Source organism: Poecilia reticulata, linkage group LG8 (genome assembly GCF_000633615.1).
Source record: "Poecilia reticulata strain Guanapo linkage group LG8, Guppy_female_1.0+MT, whole genome shotgun sequence".
NCBI classification, from domain to species: Eukaryota; Metazoa; Chordata; class Actinopteri; order Cyprinodontiformes; family Poeciliidae; genus Poecilia; species Poecilia reticulata.
Genome location: NC_024338.1, coordinates 18,264,121 through 18,280,482, shown reverse-complemented (window position 1 = coordinate 18,280,482; position 16,362 = coordinate 18,264,121). Strand labels below are relative to the sequence as shown.

The 16,362-nt window shown below is 39.2% G+C and overlaps 1 protein-coding gene and 1 long non-coding RNA gene across 5 annotated transcripts in view; one reads left to right on the top strand and one right to left on the bottom strand.

Moving 5' to 3' along the window:
• Window positions 1-605, top strand: part of LOC103468973 (uncharacterized) — a 43,844-nt gene extending 43,239 nt beyond the window's left edge. The window contains exon 8 of the long non-coding RNA XR_001776867.1: window positions 249-605. This is a non-coding gene — a long non-coding RNA (uncharacterized LOC103468973). The remainder of the gene's footprint in view (window positions 1-248) is intronic.
• Window positions 1-16,362, bottom strand: part of lrrc4ba (leucine rich repeat containing 4Ba) — a 53,480-nt gene that overhangs the window by 18,082 nt on the left and 19,036 nt on the right. The window contains exon 1 of one of the 4 annotated variants that reach the window (XM_008416407.2): window positions 16,230-16,295. The exons of 2 other annotated variants lie outside the window; for them this stretch is intronic. The gene's annotated coding sequence lies outside the window, so the exon portion shown is untranslated. One more of the 4 variants, XM_008416405.2, reaches the window with a different exon arrangement.

Below are 16,362 nucleotides of genomic sequence, written 5' to 3'. Positions count from 1 at the left end.
AAGTGACAGCAAAGCGGGGCGTCATCACGACTTTACACAGGTGTGTCTTTACCTCCGCGGCAGAGGCTCCACCGAACCCCTGAGACCGACTCACCGAACCCCTGGGGTTCGATCCAACCAGGTTAAGAACCACTGATATAGAAGTTTGTTCAATATGGCGGCCATCTTGAAACATGGCCGTCATCCTGAAAAAAAAAAAAAAAAACACACTTTCATGCTTGTATCCACACTTGGATGGTTTTTTACAGTAAGACGCTCCAGTATGACATGAGCTTAAACATTTCCGAAGCGAAACGAGAGGAAACAGAGACACGCAGCGAGTCCAGCAGACGGGAACAAAGTCCTGCTCTCCAGTTTCCTGTCTGCACATCAGCATGGAGGCCCATCAATAACGAGCTGGCACACACCAAGATGGCAGCTCACGCAGCCTCGAGAAAAAGGACGAGGAAAGCTCGTCATGTCCGATGTGTGCAGTGGGAAGAGAGCCACGACCTTTTCTGATGCGGCTTCCCTCCAGTCGGCCGCGCTTCTGCAGCTTCGGGAGGAAAATCTGCCTTCAGACACCTCGACTCATGAAGCAGCATCAGGAAGCATCTTCAGCTCAGTATCAGGCTGAGCGACGTGGACCCAAGGTTGGTGTGCTGAGGATCTATTATCAGAACGATTAAAGTGACGATACGAACCATTTGTTCTGGTTTTTAGGTAACAGCTTCAACAAACAGAACTATGGAAAATATTCCATTAAAACAAGATTCTTTGGGACTCCAGTCACATGAAGACGTGTCATTTGTGTCACTAATCTGTAACTTATTGATATTTATTCACTGTCAGGACAATTAATTTTACTGGACGATAAACAATAATATTGTTTTGTTTCACATAATTAATGACATAACGCAAAAACGCATTCTCAAAGATAAATAAACTTTAACACTGGAACTGGAAGACATTTTAAATGTCCAAAAGAAGTAAACATAAAAAATGAATTATCAAGTCTCTAAACAAAAATTATCCTTCAGAAACTGTTTTTAGTTGAGACCAAAACACCAAACTGAAGATTTTTATCATCCGGTTTGCAAATGGAAATTATTGAGCTCGTTTCAATTTAACGTGCGATTAATTGATTTATTGCCAAATATTTATTGATACTTTTATTGAAAGAACAGTGGAGGGTTTGACCTTTGCCCTCTCTCACTTTCCTGTCTGGCGACTGCTAAAAAAAAAAAAGGCGACTCGAGCCGTCGACTTAAAAAAAAATAAAACAATCCGGACAGTTTTGGAAGTTTTTAAACATAATTAATTGGAATTTATTGTGATAATAAATCAAAATTCTTACGATAAAAAATTTATCACGATAAATAATCAATCAAGTTTATCCGTAAATCACATTTCAGCAACACGGTAGTTCAAAGTGAAAACAAAAAAACACAAACAGGCGTCACGTATTCTGGATTTATTTTTATTTGTTGGCATTTAATTGTTACTACTCTTATTTTTTTGTATAATTTTTTTCTTTCTCTTTTCAACTCATTCTGTTGTGTTTTTGCTCATCACGTTGGTTCCGTTTTAAACCCGTTTTTAAAGAGATTTCTAAATGAAACCAGTAACAGACATTAATTACTACGCCTGTTGCAATAAATCAATTAATATCGCGATAAATTAAAACAAGCTCAATAATTTCCATGAATTATCTTTGTTCTCTTTTTCTACCAAAACCTGGATGATGAAAGTTTTCAGTCTGGTGTTTTAGTCTCATTTAATTTAGTTTAATTCATGTTATTAGTTTATTTATATTTAAAATATCTTACAGTTCCAGTGTTAAACATTTATTATCATTTAAAGTTTATTTATCCTTGAGAATGTGTTCTTGTATTATTACACCATTATGTTACTTGAAAATGGTCTCAAACCGATATTATCGTTTATCGCGATAACATCTGAGACAATTTATCGTCCAGTAAAACTGACGGGCTCAGACGTTACGTTATGTCCAGTGAGATCATTAAAACAATCAATACACAGAATAATTGGTTTATTTTCCATGTTTTATGGTTCAAACCAACTCTGAATCCTCTCCTACATCGGGGAGAGTTTGTGTCACGTTAGCTGCTGATTTGGTCGGTTTATTCCATCAATCTAATCAATTCACATCTGATTAGATTTCAGATTGCCGCGGTTGACGTCGAAGAAGATGAATATCATGAGTGCGGATTGGCGACAGCATCTGATTCTTCCAGTCTGAACTAAATCCAATGACCAGATTCCCCAGAGAGCAATTAGCCGTTCTGCTACCTGGTGGACTTTCACCACCGGACCTGCTGCAGCCTGACAGAGCAAAATAACGTTCGCAGGGAAATTTTATCCAAACGCCATCGATATCGGCAGCAGCAGTCCGAGCAGCAAACGGTCATAAAAACGACTCGGAGAATTTGCGGCGCCTCGTGCGACGCTTGGAGTCTAATTGGCTGCAGCAGGCGGTGAGTTACGGAGGGGCGATGAAGAGCGCCGGAGTCACCGCTCGTCTTCCTCCCTTCACTGCGAATGAAAACAAAACCTGACTGCCGCCAACCTGGAGGCGACGCCAGCAGCTTGCGGCCCGCGGTTCACCGTTTCAGATCCTGTTTCCTCTTCGTTCTGGTCGAGTCACTTCGGATCGCTACCGAGTTCCTGGGAAATAAAGTTTAGTGGGTTAGGAGTCCAGACAGGACCTTAGTCCACACGCATCCGGATAGCTGGGAAACAAATTTATTTTATGAGTTTTGGCCTTTCATCCACAAGAAAACTCAATAAAAACTATTACACTGCAAAAACACAAAATCGTACCAAGTATTTTTGTTCTAGTTTCTACTGCAAACATCTCAGTAAACTTTAATTAAGACAAACTGACCAGCGACTTTTAAGAAAGAGATTGGTTTAAAGGAACTCAGTGTTTCAGCAGTTTTGTTGTTTTCTAGAAGTTTGTTCCAGATTTGTGGTGCATAGAAGCTGAAAGCTGCTTCTCTATGTTTCCTTCTAGTTCTGGGATACAGAACGCACTGCAAAAACAGTATTATCTGGTCTAGTTTACCGCATGATAAATTAAAGCAAATAAAAAAAAAAAAAAACTGATTAAACTTTAACCAAAACAGCAGCTGAGTCTGGTGAATCTTTGGTTAAAACATGTTTGATTTTCATTCAGTGGGTAGAAAATCCAGACAGTAAGAGTAGAAATACTTCAAAATAAATGATTAAAGTAAAAGTAGCAGAGCAGATGTAGGTGCAGCGATCCGTGACGCTCGTGGACGGAGGAGTGGAGGAAGCCCCGCTCTCCTCCTCCGCCTCCTCTCCGCCAGAGAAAGGAGCGCCGGCCTTGCTGATGAATGAGTCGCTGACGTCACGTTGGAGCCCACGAACACGAGCACTGACTGTACGCCGGCTGACTAACGCCGTGCAAACAGCCGTTTTCCATGTCTGGCTCCCTGCAGCAGGCGAGCAGAGGCCACTGAAACAATCATCTGAGGTGTGAGCACAGGTGAGTCGATGACTCTTAAAGCCAGTGATGTGTTACAGGTGCAACACCTCCACTGTTCTCAACATTGATTTCTTTTCCTAATATCGCACGCTGTAATTTCACCCACAATTACAGGTTTGTAGGAACGCGTCTTTTTGTCTCCGGCGTTCTGAATCGATGCTCGCCTGATGGCTGATATCATTACGAGGCAGGAAGGATGTAAAGCGAGTGAAAGGGGCGGAGGTGAAGAATTTCTCCGGTTTCCAGATGAAATGAGCCTGGAAGAGAGAAACGCATCTGCAGAGACAATCGCCTCGCCGCCATGACGCCCTGCGTGCCTCACTGTGACTCTGGCGGCAGATACGGCGTCTTATCGCGGGACGTGAGGAGAGCAGAGTCGGTCCGACCCGAAACGTTTCTCCTCACCTCTCCGACGGCGACCTGATTAAATTACCTTCCATCGAAGGACAGAAACAGATCTACAGCTAGATTCGTCATCAGTTTGGTTTTAGAATTAAAGTTTTATGTGTCCGTCACAGAGTTAAGCCTGATACAACTTTATTTCATTTAGGCATAAATTTATTACGTTTTATGTGCATAAAGTTTATGCACATAAAGTTTATAATTTTTATAATTATAAACTTTATAATAACCTTTATAATAAAGGCAATAATACCTTTATTATAAAGGTTATAAACCTTTATTACCTTTATAATAAAGGTATAATTACCTTTATAACTGTAATTAAAGTTATAAAGGTTCTGATTCTAACTTTTTGTTTTGTTTATTTGAATTAATCTGATTAGTTTTTTTGCCACTTTGTGTTCATTTATAAAATGTTTTTATATTTCTGATTATTTACTTACTTACTAAATTAGTCATATTGTATTGTTTTATTAAATTTTTTCTCATGTAATTTATTTAACTTATTTTTGTTTTTTATCCGTTTTATTTGATTCCATTTATTTATTTAATCACATTTATTTAGGTTTTGTTTTAGTATTTTAATTCTTATTTATTTCCAAGAAGACAGGACCTTAAGAAAACCTGTCACAATAGTAAATTATCACTGAAATTATCACAATTGTCATTATTGTTGTTTTTAGACTATTTTCAAGTTGACAACAGCGTAATAAAGCAAGTCTTTAATAAATAACACTGCAGCTGGAAAACATTAAATATCCAGACATAAAACACAACAATGAGAAAGAACATAAAAAGTAAATAAAAACTAAAGGTAAATACTTAATAACTGATTTTTGGCAGATTTTTTTTCAAAAAGTAACTCAAGTAAATGTAACTAATTACTTTCCAACTCTGAGTGTAAAAGTATTTGGTAAAAAGTTTACTCAATAAAAAAGCAATAAAAAAAACTTCAGGTCTGCTTCTGGTGGATTTTTGGTTAAAAATGTTGTTTTTCATTCAATGGGAAGAAAATCCAGGAATTTTACTCAAGTAAGAGTAAAAATACTTTGTAATAAAAGTATTCAAAGTAAATTTGTTTGCAGCACATTTTCAGCAACAAAGCAGTTCAAAGTGAAAAGTATTGTAAAAATAGTGACTCCAGTAAATGTAACTAGTTGATAGTTTGAGCTCACGTTCCAATTGTTTGATTAACTATTAATCATCCTAAACTTTTTGCTCTACTTGCTTATCAAACCGGACCATAATCCCATTTCTTTTTCTCCAACAGTGAAACGGTTATTCTAGCTCTTGCAGCAGTGTTACAATAAGAGCTTATTTTTAGAAAACAGCAGAACAGCCTTATTAGTCCTTTGTAAAACTGGATAATTTGCCGCCTCCCGGTTCATCATTCACAGCTCATCCTTGTCGAATAGGATGTACTGGAGCCCCCTCCTTCTGCCCGGTCTCCCACCTCGCCCTCCCACTCGAACCGTCCGCCCTCATTTGGATGCAGAAGGCGCAGAGGAGCCTTGATCTATTCAGAGCCGCTCTTACCGGAGCGGGGACCTCCTCCTCTTCATCCTTCAGAGGAGGCCGAGAGCGGCAGATTAAAAGTCACGGTGTTCATCACCCCGCTGAAGCACTCCCATTAACGGACATTACGCTGCCTCCACCCCTAAACTGGGGCTCCAAACCACTTGGTATTATGCGGTGGAAGAGACTCAAACAGTTAATGGTTTACAGAGTAATGTAGCTCTACTTCGAAATATTTATACTCAAGCAAAAGTAAAAAGTAACCATCAAAGAAATTACTCAAGTAAGAGTAAAAAAGACATATTTTGTAAAATGTCTACTCGAAGCATTTTGTGCATCCTTTTGGGTCTCAGCAGTCCAAGCACTTAAAAAAACAACACCCAGCCATTTTTCTTTTTTGGAAATAACTTAATATTCTTTTGTGTCTGGAAAATCAAAAACTTCCGGAATGTAACTTCACAAATCAGCAGGCACTGCCTGTTACCTAGCAACCCCAGCAAAGCTCAGCCCGTCTCCTAGCAACCCAACATGGAGTCCCCGCATGTTCGGTCAGCTGATTTCACCACTCTATGCGCTTTATAATGGCTGCTGGAAAAGACAAGCGCTCACAAACCAATACTTTGACGATTTTGAATTAACCAAAATATGAAAAAACTAAAATTACTACAATAGCTGATAAAAACAAAACTAAAACCAAACAATATTTAACGCTTAGTGACTAATGAAAACTAGCAAACACAATTAAAAAAACCCCAATTAAAACTAACTGAGTCAGACAAACAATAAGTCACAATGAAATAAAACTGAGCTATAATGAAAAACCCATAATATTGTTAAAACTGGTATGAACCCTGTTTGGTTAAGGATCAGTGGAGGTGGGTAGATAACCAACAATTAAGCACTGCAGCAACACAGTTTACTGGAGTAAAAGCAAAACGTAGCTGCCCAAGAAATTACTCAAGAATAAAAAATGATTTATTAAAGAGTCTACTCGAGTACTAAGTAACTGATCAATCATTTAATATTTAAAAATTACATCAGACTCAAATATACATTTAAATGGAAAAGGACCAAAATGACAGTAATTCATATAAGTAGCAAAAAATTACAAAATCAGGCAAAATATATTTTTTCCAAATCAGTTTCTTTCAATATAAAAAAAAACTTAGGAAATTTTGACAAAAACTGCATGTCTGGTAAATTTTTGGTTACAACAATCATTAAAGCACATTTTTTCAAAAAAAACGTTATTCAAGTAAATGTAGCTAGTAAACACACAACTGATGGTTTATTGGATTAAAATTAGTTCCAATTGATTAATAACGTCCGCTTATATTTTTTTTATACTGTTGTAGTTCGGCCGCCATCCAGCAGAGGGCGCCGCGGTTCATCCCAAAGCGGAGCCGTTGGTACGAAAATCAAAGATGGCGGGAGTCTCTCAGAACAAACAGAAACGGTCCAGAGGTCGGTGTGGGATGAAATAACGCACTTTAAGCGGTTCTGTTTAGAAATATAAACACTCGACAAACTCCTTACGTTAACAGCGCTCACTCAGCCGAGCTACATGACGAAGCAGCGTCAAAACTCATCCAAATTTTACATATTCAGTACGAAGGGAGGATTTTATGTCAGAAAAACAGAGAAATCCTGCAACATGATGGCGCCAATGAGCGCCGTTTATTTTGAGGGCTGTTGTGAAGTTTTAACATTCCTACAAGAGCAACTACAGACAGCACTTCTGTCGGTTCATGGGGAATTAAGTGTTTACATATTTTATTCTATTCATCTTTTATTTTTATATTCAGCAACCTAAGAGGTTCCTGTTTTGCTATATTTTATAAATATGTTTTAGTTTAATAATTCTGTTTATTCAGGCAGTATTCAATACAGCTGAGTGTTAAAATTTAATACTTTTTAAAAATTTAACATATGACAAATGCAGCCTTTTATGTTATGAAAATACAGTTGATACAAGAGGAAATTCAGGTTTTTAAGAAGATGGTTGCGTATCAATTAATCGCTAGTCAAACAATAAGCTCAACCGGCATTATATTAACTCATTAATTGATAACTAGGTGGTGGGATGGAAGGCTTTTTAATGTTAACATCTTCCCAAGCTCTCAGCCGCAAGCAAAATCCAGCCATGGTGTTGTGGAAGCTGGTTTTGTGAAGAATTGATCCGTGTTTAAGGCTGTTTGGAGCGCTGATGGACTGGTTTCCTGAGGATTAAAACCGCTCTCTAATGGAAATGTCTCCCAGCCATTTACAGAGCGGTGTAAATGGCACAGTTTTGGGGTTGCTCTGAGAGCTTTCCCCAGTGTTTCTGAGCTGAGCGCTCGTTGCTCCCAGCTGTTTTGCACAACAGGGCTTGCTTCAGCATTTCTGGTACCCATTCTGCCTCCGTTTTTCTTTTTTTTCCCCCCAACATAAGAAGGCGAGTGTGAGTGATTTCTCTCAGGGGTCAAGGTACGATCTGTCAGCTCTGACTCTATGATTGTGCGCCTGGCCTTTCTGGTATAAAGTCAATCTGTGCTGCATTCTGTGTTTATTCTCTGGGTTTTATTGTTGCCAGTCTGTAAGAAGAGACTGTGAGACAATAATCCTCTTCATTGGTTGTGAGTTTGGAGGTTTTCTTTAGCAGGAGGTACAAGAAAATTGCTAAGTGAAGAAAAATCATCTAGAAAGAAATGTTTAGTGAAAAAAACATTATCTCTGTGGCCAGTGCTGTTATTTTAAACAGGGAATGTGGCTGACCACCCAGGGCACCACAGCCAGGTGGGTGGCATGGACATGTCTTGTTTTATATTAATATACAGTCAAAGGAAAGTGCCTTCTCTGTATTAAAAAGTGTAAGAAAATGACTCCAAACTACTAATGACATTGAAGTTGGTATCTGATCCAAAAAGAAGTTTTATTAAGCTAATTTTTCTTTTAGCGTTTAGTGTTTTTGCTAGCTTTTAAAACACTTAGAGCACTTTCCTCCCTCTAAATTTATTTTTCTGAATGAATTCTAAACTTTCAGTTGAATAAAATTCGACATTTTTGGTTATCGACTGTTGGGAGTTCTTCCAAGTAGCTAGACGTTTATATTCATGCTCTTATTTTGAAGTGATTGAAGACTTTTCACACAGCAGTTCAGTTTCCTCTCCTAATGTTCTCCGTCTCTCTTCCCCGGCCCAAATTTTTTTATTTCAAACAAGAAACAAACAGGAACAAAATAAAACGCAAACATTAGACACAGACGTAAATATAATGTCAATTATAATGTCAAGATTTAATTGGTGCTTGAGGATTTTAGTCAGATATAATCTGAATTGAGGCTAGCGCTTTAGCATTAACAGGATTAATGCTCATGACTGATGGTAAAATGTAAAGACGCGCAATGTGCGCGTCTTCCCCCCCCCCCCTATGGTGCGCAGCGTTCAGGAAATGTATCGATGGGGAAAAGGCAGACTGACATAAGCCTTTTAAAACTTAAAACAACGAAAACAATTTCTCCATTCTGATTATTGAAATTGAAAACTGCTGTGGTACCGTTGTTCTACCACCCCGTTTCATACCGGACCACTTACAGCACCGGTGTTAATGCTATAAAATGAACGCTCTCTATCGTGGTATCACTTTATTTCTTTATTTAAATGGGTTCATTTTTCAGAGGGATACACAGTGAGGGTATGGTGATTTTAGTAATTACATGTTTATAAGAGCGATTTTCTGTTGTCCTTCCATGAAAGCGGGCAGCATCCAGACGGACAATAAGACACTTTTTAATATAAGTTGCTGCTTTGACATGATCACAGAACTGCCAAAACATATGTACAAAAATCCTCAATAAAACATAAAATATTTGAAAATCAAACACCAGACAAGTGAATCACAGCAACGTCATCAGCCGGTGTAACGCTGAACTGATGCGGTGAAGCTACCAGTAGCAGGAGCGGAGCTGCGCCAAGAAGCTACAAACACTGAATAGAAGAAGAGCTGCCATCTATACAGTTGCAGCCAAGCATGATTTAATGTTACGCAATACAGTTTTACCAAGTTGCTCACTCAAAGTCTAAACTGGTGCATTTAAGGTGTAAAGTTTACAGCTTAAATCTCCCCAAAGGCATCCCAGCGCCTCCCTTTTGTAAAAATTTCCGCCAGTGTCCCCTGTCGTCCTCTGAACGCCCCCTGGGGGGCGGTACCGCCCACGTTGAGAACCGCTAGTCTAAATCATTGTGACTAGACTAGCTAACTTAGTTAGCAGTAAAATTTTGAACATGTGACTATCCCAGAATTAAAACGGCTTAACCAAAAAGATTTAGTTCTACATATGAAAGTAAACTGACAACAAGATGTTATAAACGAGCGATATTCATGGCAACATTCCTGACAGATCGTTTACCTCATTCAAACAGAGTTTCTCTGACTCTGTCTGCTGCTGCCTTTACTCTGAGCCGTTCAGAGGGGGGAGGGGAGGAAGCGCTCTGCTGAATGCGCTGTTGTGCGCCTTCAAAATAAAAGCACGCGAGTGGAAGATTTTTAAATTCTTCGCAACTGCAGTGAAATTATTGGGGGGGACGAATGTGACTGTCTCTAATATTGGGGGGGGACATGTCCCCCCCGTTCCCCCTGCTTCCTACGCCTATGGCTGTCAGTGTTGTGAAGGATGCCAGCCCCTGTTTTAGATGAGTTAACTAGTTAAATAGGTGAGGGAGACAAACCCAGAAGACCTGCAGTGAAGGAAGGTTCTCAACATGCACCCCGCACCGTTCAGATTTTTTTCAATAAAGAGGATAAAACACTATGCATAAGTTTTCTATCACATAAAACCCCAACAAAATAATATTATTAGCAATAATGAATTAAAAAGTATCAAATCATGTATTTATAGCTCCAATGCACAGAAAATATTCTTCATTCTGCTTGTTTAGGATAACAGAGAACTTCTTAACATAAGTTTGTGAATCTTAAAGTATTGCTTATAAATGCAGGTCTATGGTTTCGGATTGTGATGTCAGACCATAAACGCACCATGGGTCCATATTTTGACATTAGCCTCATAATAAAACAATAAAGAGGCATAAAAAAGATAAATCAACCATGTTTGGATTTGATTTCACATTATGGAAATCAGCACAAGCACACTTTCCCTTTTTAACATCGCTCTACTACTTATTCTTTTAAAGTACTGCATGCAGAATAATTTTTCCAGTCCCTGAAAGCATCCTGGGCTTGGCAATAACAGCAATTATAAATCCTCCCACACAACCGTTCAAAGGACGGCCATCCAACGTGTTGTTTGTGCTGCTGAAACTCCTTCTAACACTTTTTGGTAGCATTTGCAATTCTCTGACTTTGCAGCAGAATCACAATTAAATATATATTAATCACATGTATTTATAGCTCCAATGCACAGAAAGCAACACGAGGAAAACTCTTGACTGTATTTTTTACACATGCATTCACAGACGCATCTAAAAGTGTTTTAAAATGCAGAGGCAGAATTCATTCTTCGTGCTGTTGAAAGCTTTTCTGGGTTTAGGCGATGCAGAACCACCAGAATGAAAACCTGTGATTGCTAATCTAACAGCTGCAGCCTGGCTCCAAGCCCATCCACACACCGGGACACAGCTCGCCGCTCCACTAATTGGGCCGGAGAAGTCGGTGCATTGCAACAAAGCAGCGTAACAGCAGCACTTAAGAGCTAACAGGTGCCGTTTTTAAATTAAACATTGAGATAAGTCTACCTCACTCTGAGCTTTCACGCACAACTGCTCCGGATGAGTGCAGGACAAGGGCATCTTTCTAATTAGAAGGGTAATTATAAGTGTTTATTAGGCGTTAAAGGTCGAGGGCAAGGTCGTCAGCATGTCGTTTTACACACGGAGCTGAAGCAAGGCCAGTAACAGGCTAATAAGGATAATCTGTATCTATATTTTAAATTTGGATTAAAGTTGTATATTTAAATAAGAAAAAAAATCAAAGAATAGAAATGTATCTCAATATCCTGCAAGAAAACAAAAATATGCCAAGAGAAGATGAGTGCTTTAAAGATGAAGATGTTTTGATTTTCAAACGTTAAGAAACATTTTATTTTTAGCCTCATGGGCTCAACTAAACAGAATCACGTTTTTAATAAAAAATACTCAAAGAACAAGTCTTTTTTTATTTTGACCTGTTTGTTAATAAAGATTTGTTCAAACTCTTGTTCTCTTTGAACTCATTTCAAGCAATACAACTTGTTTGATTATTAATTTAGATGTAGCTTTTGAGTATGTATCGTGTTTTTAATTGATAAAGCTCCGATCAGCAGACCCTCCAGTACGCACACAGCTCAGTATATTGAATCATATCTGCCATTTTTTCTATGGAAAATAAATAATTGAAAACAAGGGTACACTGTAAATCTCACAACAGTTTGGTCTTTTCCTGTGTTTTATGCAAGGAACTAATCTTAGAAAGTATTATTGCACTGGTTGAATAGTTTTAAACAACTTGACATTTGATATTTAATATTTTTTGAGTCATGAGTTAAACAGTCGCTCAGTATGTTGGGCTGATGTGGCTCACCACTCAGGGCACCACGCCGTACTTGGGCAGCGCATGCTGTGAAAATATGGCCGTATTCTGGAGGGACCATTTTCTGTTAGGCAAAAATCTCCATTACCCTCTGTGACTCGAGGTAGTTCAAGGTACTGGTAAATAGTTGCTAACTAGCTAGCTACCTTTTTTCATTTATAACCAGTTGGCTGGACAACTTTTGTTTCACCACTCACTTCTGCTGCCAACCCATACGGAAAAAAAATATTCTAAGCTTGGCGGTTCAGGTTAGCAGTGTAAGACATTTTCACACCTGATGTCCCGATAGACTCAGTTCTACTGGCAACAAAAATTGCAACATTTATTACATTTTCAGCTCCTGTTTTCACTGTGCCAAACAAACCAAACCCTTTGAAAACCCTGATCCCCTCCTTGCCTGTGGGGGCGCTGCACTAAGAACCACTGGAGGAAACAACACGAAAGTCTCAGACTTAGACGCTGAACGCAACTTCCTTCTTCACAAAATGTAAACAAAATGGAGTGGCGTCAAATTCCAGCAGTTGTAGGATTTTTCTTAAATCTTTTGTAAAAGACAACAAACCATTCCTCCAGAATCCGTGTATGGTTAGTTCTTTGGTTTTTTCGTTACAAAATAAAGTTGGAAAAACAAACAAGCATGTGTATTTTTGTTTTTTCGTTTTTAAAACGAAATTAGAAAAACGGCAATTGCAAAAAGAAAAAAGAAAACGAGCTGTCAATTTAGCTTTTCATCATTTCATTGTTGACAATCGGTCTGACCCGGAAGTTCTCTCTGTCCGGCTGACACATACACATTATGCTCTTTGTTTCTACACTCGTCCAAAGCGGCATGTAATTAATTTGATCATGATACTTTCACACAGATAGTCTTTAACTCCGACTTTGTTTTGTATATGAAGCTAATGGCTGCTAAATGCAGCTTCCCATTCAGTAAATATCTAAAGGGCTAGTATGTCCAATTTTTTTTTTACCAACCTTTAATCTGCTCTGGTTTCAAAAGACGCTCAAACCGCGACTAGAACATTCTGCCAGTCATTCAAACCCTTTCGTTTAAGTTTTTCTGAATAGCATTAGCATTCCAATTATAATCCGGTATGTCATGAACAAGCATGCAAAAAAGGTTATCCAAAATATACAATACCTTGGATAAATATTTTATATTTATCCAAAATAAATATACAATATATTGTATATACAACATTTTTTATATACAATATACTAATAGATAGATAGTACCATCTATTTCAGGTAAATACCTGGAAATAGATACCAGAAATGGAAATCTGGTAGAATTCTATTCTATTATATTCTATTCTGGTAGATTTCTATTTCTACCAGAAATAGAAATCTATTTCTGGTAGAAATAGATTTCTACCAGGTAGGAAATGTTTGAAATAATTTGCCAGATTATTAAAAGTTTAACTAAATGAATGTTTGCCTACGGAAGATGATTTGGGAAAGATAAAAAGGTCATCATTCTGTCTTTAATCTCAGAATTCAGACTTTAATCTAAAAAAATAAAAAATCTTGTACATCAGTTGGTGTTAGAAAAAGGTTGCAGGCCCCTTCTCCTCTTCTGTGGTTTAAAACTTCACAATATCTCTTCACATTTTAATAAGTGATGTATGACTGTCCAATTAGAAATGAAAATGTCCATCCACCCATTTTCTTCCTCTTATCCGGGGTCGGGTCACGGGGGCAGCAGCTTCAGACGGGAGGTCCAGACTTCCCTCCCCAGCCACTTCTTCCAGCTCCTCCGGGGGAATCCCAAGACGTTCCCAGGCCATAGAGAGACATCGTCCCTCCAGCTTGTCCTATTTATTATAACTTATTAGACTCAACTGACTAAACATAATGAACTTTTGAGTTGATACTTTTCATTATTTCTTAGCTCTGGATTTATAAGCAAGAAACATTAAAAGAAACAAATATTTAATTTGTATCAACCTTTATGTAATCAGAGCTTTAAACTCAAATCTTACAAAATAAACAGACAAAACATTTTCATAAAAATGTATTTATTACAATAACATACAAGCAGATATTTAGTCAATGTTTGGGGAATCATGAAAAAATATTCCTATAATTTATGTATATAAAAGATGAGGAGACAGTGAAGAAGCCGATGTCAGGAGGAGGAAGAGGATCACCGGGAGATTCTGGGAAGCTGCATCCAAACCTGGAGCTGAGGCCTCTCCTCCTGAATGAAACAATAAAAATACATTTAAAAAAGTTCACACTGCACATAAGAAGCCAATCAAAGGGAAGAATATATTTCACACACACAAATAATATGAATTTACAAACTACAAAAAGATCAGAGGAAGGGAATATTAGTAACTGGTATTGGATGATGTCAATGTTTAGAAGATACTAACATCTTCAGAAGGATCGAACTCTGCAGAGAGGAATATTTTGACACACGTATCAAACAGTATATATGCAAACACATTAAACTCTTCATGTCACACTTTGAGACGCTACGATCAGATATGAAGCAGCAGAATAGGTCTCGGTGCAAGGCCCCCTGCCTTGCACCGAGACCTCGGTTAGCGGGGTAAACACCTCCACCCGCCCGCTGAGCCTGGAGCCGCCTGGCCCCGTTAGCGGAGCTACGCTGCTCCGAAAACTCCGGAGTATATTTCAAACTGCACATTACTAAGTGCATAAATTAAGCTATAAGGGCTACTTTCTAGCCTAAAAACATCTTAAAACAACTTTTTGTGACAAATTAATAGTGTACTTACCTCTGTTTGTGCTGCTGGAGGCGCAGTGCAATGGAAGCCATCTTGCTGGTCCAGAGATGAGACGAGTGTGGCTGCGGTGGAAAGCCACTCCCCGGTGCTCTGGCCTTTCAAAATAAAAAACTTACCTAAAAACTCAGGCTAACCATTTTTCTCGGTGACCAGATCTCCGGTGTTATTTGTTTCTCACAGGAGCTTTACTTAAAACTGACTTGCGGCTGGCAGAAAATACTACAGTATATAGCCTGAAACGAACAAGCTCGTCTCCCTGCAGCCTGCATAATGTGTGTGATTCGGTCCCTGTGTCAGCCGGACAGAGAAAACTTCCGGGTCAGACCGCCTGCCAAAAATGAAATAATGAAAACCGAAATTGACAGCTCATTTTCTTTTTTCTTTTTGCAATTGCCGTTTTTCTAATTTTGTTTTAAAAACAAAAAAACACATGCTTGTTTTGTTTTTGCAATTTTATTTTGAAACGAAAAAACCAAAGAACGAACCATACACGGATTCTCCAGCTAGCGTTAGACTCTTTCATTTGTTTTGGTTGTATTTACCCAGAATGCCCTGCACTGTAGTCTGCTTCCTGCAAACCCAAACCGATTTAGGCGGACCGGAGTTCGATTGCCTGTTCACACCTCCACAAACAAACCGGACTTTCTAGGCAAATGGAAGCAGACTAAACAGAGCTGGTGTGAATGCACCTAACCAACATATATTTATAGTTTTCATTCTTACATTTTATTCAAGGTGGTATTAAAAAGATCTTAAAAACTTTCTGAAACTCTGTTCAACAGATACTAGCTAGAAAAGAGCAAAAATCAACTATTTGTACAGGAAAACTTGTGATGTAGGATCAAAGATCTATATTCAGGCAGGTTGATGCAACAGGGCAGAGGTGAAAATGCTCCTGTTATGTATCCGACTGTCTGTGTATCTACAGTTCCCCGACTGCATGCCAGAGTTTTATGTAGAAAGGCTTGTCTTTTTCAAAACAAACAAGCGGCGTGTGCATGCATGCGTGATAAGCAGCGCTCCCGTGGCCCCCATCCATTCAGGCCTCGCCCCAGCCTTCCCCATGAGTGACACCCCGACTAACACACGCACAGATAAACACTCACACTGACAAACACGATAAGGCTTTGCCCGCAAAAAACACCGACACCGACTGACTGATGGACGTCTCTATGGAGACCCCGTCACAGAGACCGACACGATGTCTCCCGCCGAGCCGGAGGAGGAGGAGGAGGAGGAGGAGGAGGAGGAGGAAGAGGAGATAGAGTGGGAACATGCAGCGCAGCAGCAGACTGATAGCAAACCAGACCTGAAACATTCCAGCACGTGCACCGATCCGGTCCGGCGTCACTGCCTTCCTGCCCTCTGATCCGCAGTCTCACCCCATCGCTCACACCTCTCCATCACTTTTTTCCCTCCTCCTCTCCTTCTTCTTCTTCTTCGTCTCCTACACCAAACGTGTGTTTATTTCCATCCCTCACCTCCTCTGCTGGTGTCTCCACCCTTCTTTCTCTGCGGGTTCTTCTCTCCACCCCTCTCTCCATCTCTCTCCCACGCTGTGCGAAATGGAAGCTCTTGCAGAGACCTGGGGTTGCCATAGTAACCTGCCATAGT